Here is a 5,635-nt window from a genome sequence, read left to right as displayed (position 1 = left end):
TCTGAATGGCACTTTCCAAAACTACCATTTTGAATAGCGCTTTTAGTGCTGTCCCCTGCGGTTTGACGACTAGATTGAACCTTTGCTTCTTGGTTCTCAGATAATGGTTGTACTATTGATGGTGCTGAAATGGTACCGACTGGATTGCTATTTGCTAGGACTGCATCTGAAATTGTTAGAGTATTACTGGCACTTTGATTTGCTTGTGAGACTAGTACCCAATTGTAAGTACTATCTCAATTGGCTTGCTTCGATGGTGGTGATGATGGTAATAATAGCGGTGATGTTGGTGGTGCCTTGGATGGCTATGGTGATGGTAGCATCTTGGATGATCATTGTGTCAGCTGGGACTTCGAATCTGAATTTGGATCATTTTTATGGGTAGATAGTCTTAGAAGAGTGAATGATAGCCTTGAAAGATCAGTTGAGTCGACTCGAAGTCAGTCCGAGTCGACTTCTGAAGTCCTGACAACCTAGTTTATCTTAATTCATAACACAATATTTGAATTAACTCACAGCTAGCATATATATCTATTTAAATTTTTAAATCCAATTCACCCCCCTCTTCTTGGGTTGTCTAGCTAGGCAACATATTTTTTTTTGTTGGAACATGTCCCCTCAACTGGCACCTTAACGTGATATGTTTCTCCTATACATTAGAGAAATGGAGCTAACTTATCTAAGCTTATTTTTTACTATTTCAAAAGATGTAATTGAAGTACTCGATATATTATTATTTATATTTTGATTTATATGGCCTTTTTAGCATGGCATTTCCTTTTCCAATCTTCTGAGACATATGTGAAGACTTGTATCCATATCCATAAACCATAGCATCCTAACACTTAAAATTAAATAAGAAAAATATCTAAACTAATCTTTGATAGAAACAACAATTAATCATATAAGATAGAATAAAAATATCAAGTTTACAAAAAAGATCCCACAGTACTACAAGTCCAAAAAATGCTGAGTATAAGTCCAAAAAATACTAAGTCTCACAGGGGTGTCGTGGTGCACGTAATCACTTGGACCTTCTCAGAAAGATCCTCAACAATCGCTCCTACTCTTATGTCATCTGTGATGGCCCTCAACCCCCTCAATAGGTGCTGTTGGAGCATCTGTAAGCTGAGTGACCCCCTCAACCTCTTCATCTGGATCCAAGGATGGACCTGTAATAAAAGGGTCATACTGACAGAGGACTAAAATAGTCCTTAACTACTCAGACCACTCAAATGAAGACTCATGATGCCAAGTGGGATCTGGTGCTATCATCTAGGGCACGTAAAAAGATGAAGGCCATGACATCTGTGGATCAAAAGTAGTGGTATATGTGCAGCATATGGTGATAACATCTACGGAATATATGATGATGGCATATGTGGAACATATAGTGACAATGTATATCTCATATCTAGCGCATCTCCTGCTCCATGCCAAGGCATGGTAATATGCTCATAGCCAATCGCCATCATGTCCTTGAATATGATCTCTCCATCTCCTGCAGTATCTGAATCCGCTTATCCTCATCAGTTGTAAATAGAGCACAACGAATGTCCAACATAAGATCGACAAATGATCAGTCTGCATAATAAAAAAAAATTAACAATACATTACAGAAGATGAAATAAAGATATAATAGAACTACATAAAATATTTTGCATTAGAGATGGACTTACCACCATCTGTATTGTCTCTCCCTGTTCCTGATATCCGAGCTTTAAATAATTTGACCTCCCTACTACTAAACGGGTAATGGATTGGTACCACTCCATGTACTCCCGATCGTATGAGATGCCCCTAAGAATAGGCTCACCAGAAACAATATAATGTCAGCGATCATGCCATCTCTCAATATAGGTGGCATGTGTAGTATCCCAAACCGTGTTGGACCTACCTCGTTGGTCCGTACCGTGTTAGACCTATCTGTGGTATCGACTGACGTAGGCCAAACTACCTAAGTACATGATTTGAAAAATAGCACTCTACAACATCAAAGCAAATGAGAGGCACCCGTGCCATCCAAATATCCTGCCCATCAGTGCACATATCTGGCAAACATGCCATAACATCCAGTGTGTAGGGCTCCCAGATGAACTGATAAAAAAATAAATATATCTCCATTAATCAATATAAATTGAATAAGTTATCCATCTCTCAGTATCATCTAAGCAGTCTAACTGATCTCTATAAGCATGTATGACATGGATGGACACATCCTTCACACGAAAAAAAATATTTCACTTATAGATGTTATTATTATAATTTGACTGTAACCAATTGTAAAAGTATAAATATAATGCTTATAATATGAACTTCTTTTACCTAAATCCTCATGGTATATCTAAGACGAATAGCATATCTGGGTCCATCTCCATCAATCTCATCTCTAAAAATTGCCGTCTCTCTGGAAGAAAAATAGGAAACCTCTCCCAAGCCCATATCTGAAAATATTCATAGATAATCATGTAACTAAATTATATAAACAAATATATATAGAGTTGAAGAAAATATATACCTATAGTAAAACTAAGTGAGAACTGATGTCTAATGTGTAGGCCTGGTGGCTCTACACAAACTCCGATATAAAACTGCCAGGACCGCACTCCAACTCATGCAGGCCAACTGATGAAGATCCTCCAGTAGAGATAAATACATCAGTTTCACTAGAGCCGATGATGTATTAGGTAAAGTGATCCTTCGAGCATATGCCAAATCTGGCCCTGAGTGCACTGCTGAACCATCTCATCGGGAGTATCATCCGGTAACTAAAAGTCCACATAATAATCTGACGGCCATCTCGGCCTAAGTCTACTCCCCTCAAAAGCCTCAGTTGGAGGTGCAGCCCCTAATAATCGCTCGCAAAGTGACTGCCACTGGGGTATCATAAATGCAGGATCATGACAAGTAATTGGCAAACCATCGACACGTAAACCAATCAAGATGCTAACATCCTGTAACATGATGGTGGTCTCCCCAAAAGATAAATAAAATGTATGAGTCTCTACGCGCCACCTCTCAATCAATACAGTAATCAAATCTACATCCATCCAATACAATAGATGTCGTAAAAATCCGACTACTGTAAAGCTGTAAGACTCTATCTAAAAAAGGTAGGGTGCGTGTCCAAAAAGATCGATCTAACCATTGATATTTGATCTGCTGCATCTCCTGAAGCAACACCAAACATTAGAAAGGGTAACACCATTAATACCAAATTAACCAGAGCTGCTTCAGTGGAAAGTTAATCACCTCCCCCTCATAAATATGCTCTGATCTATGATCTGCCTGCAAAATCAGAATGCTAGGATCCTGGGCCCTGATCATGGCTTTGTAGGTAGTCATAGATCAGAGCGCATAAAATTTTTTCAGAGGACAAAACACTAGGATCATGGCTTTTATTTTTGAATAAAAAAATTCCTCTCTCCAACTTTTATATTCGCCTTCTACTATTTTTCCTAGCTCAGACGGGTATTAGGTATTGGTGGCCCTAGCCAATATGACTGTACAAGAAATTGTACTATCAAATAATGTTAGATTTCTACAATAACTTATATTGTATCTCACATACGAATGCGTATGCATAATACTGGTTAATTAAAAGAACTTAAAATATTAAAACATCTAATAAATATAAGGATAATGATACTGGTGGTGAATTATTTAATAACAACATAATTTGAATTTCATCAAAAAAAAATAATTTAATTTGAAGAATTATAAAATAGAAAAAGATTGAGTTTTATTATTATTAAAGAAAATAATTATTATTTAAATTCTAAAATATAAAATATATGATTCATTCAGTTAGCATGCAACCAACAACTCAATATCCTATTATCAGTGTGGACAAGCACTCATAGCACTTGATCTATATACTGTTGGAATTTCGTGTGAGCATGCATGTGTATTTCAAAAAAAAAAATTTCTAAATAATACAACAAAATTAGAGATTAAAATACCTTTTAATCTAGAACATGCATGCATAAAATAAAAAAATACATGGATCTACTTCATATACTGAAATTGAACATATGCAGATTTTATGTTGAAATTAAATATATAATCAGATCACATACATGATTCACTAATCCTTTCTCAAAATCTAAATTTGAAAGAAGATGGATTTTTTTTTAACTGCACAAGTATCCGACCTCTACGGGTATCTACTCAGGATCAACCTGAACAGCTCTCTTTGATGCAGATCTTTCTTCTCCAAGAACGATCACTCTATGAATCTGAACAAAATCTGGATCGTGATCAACTCTTTGATCTTTTTTTTAATCTTCTTATTTTCTTTTTTTTTTAATCTCCTTCACTTGATTTTGCAACAATCAAGCTCTAAAAATTAGCAACCAAGAGAGATGCCCAACCTCCTTTGGGCGTTGAAGATGGGGATGCCCAACAATGCTTGGGTGTTGGAACCAAGAGGGAGTAGAGAGGGAGGCATGGGGGGCTGATAGGAAGCTTAGAGCTTGCTCAAAATCTGATGCTAAGACCTTTAGAGAAGGACCCTTAAAATAGAGGAAAGGTTTGAATCCTATTCAAAACTAGATCAACCCCATAGTATGAGTCCTAATCGCATTAGGACTCCTTGTATGCCTTTATCTTTGACCATGCATAGGAGAACTAAGGGGGTGCCAACCCTTGGCCCCTCTAGGACTCTCTCTCACATGCCTCGTAAGGAAGAGGGTGAGCCCCTCCTTGTCCATCACGCCACCAACCAAGTGGGTGCACCCACACTTGATCAAAATAAGTGGCGCCCCACTAATTTCAATCAAGGAATTGACTAGGGGTTTGAACTCCTAATTCAAATGATCCAAAATCCTGGGCACCTAATAATTGGAGCCCAATGAATCTAATTTATTTGATCTTTAGCAAGTAATTAACTTGAATTAATCATATTAAATAAGTAATTCAAGATCAAAGAGAAAATTGAGTTTAACCTTGTGCTAGCAAGGTTATCTTGAACCCAATAGGGTCTCTCCAAACCCAATTGAGACTTCATAAACTCAATTGCTTAATCTAGATCTAATTTCTTTGTTGTGTGACCTTATAGGTTCAATTCTATCTAATAGTGAGATATACCATGATCTCTATCATAGTATCATTGAAACTCTTTTCAATGGATCGAAACGATTCTACTCTAACTCAATAAGAATTATCGATCCTGAACAACCCTAGTAAGTTCTCACAATTCACCAGTGACATCTAGTAGTATATAGTGGCAATCCAGCAGAATCAAAAAAAAACTTCAAGGTGTAGTTCCTGTGTGATTCAGTCCTTCTATCATGAGTTTCGACTAAATGGCACATCATGGATAAATCATCAAACCTCATCATCAGTCATATGATATATTCGATTAGCTCAAGTCTAATTGTAATTCTCATAAAAATTTTTTTCTATCAATTATACTGCTATGGCCAAAGACTTACGGACTTAGCCTCTCAAATCTCATAGGACTACTCCTTTCTATCAAGATCGATAGATTTTATCTAGATACATACCTTACTTCTATAGTGGACCAACTATCGTCAACATCTACTATAAAGACTCAATGAGGTCATGTTTATGTGTCTGTCAAACTCCAGCAACCTCACTGTGAGCAACCGTGTCATCGCAGGTCAAAAGACCA

The sequence above is a fragment of the Elaeis guineensis genome, chromosome 3 (assembly GCF_000442705.2).
Source record: "Elaeis guineensis isolate ETL-2024a chromosome 3, EG11, whole genome shotgun sequence".
Taxonomy (NCBI): Eukaryota; Viridiplantae; Streptophyta; class Magnoliopsida; order Arecales; family Arecaceae; genus Elaeis; species Elaeis guineensis.
This window is presented reverse-complemented; position numbering follows the sequence as displayed.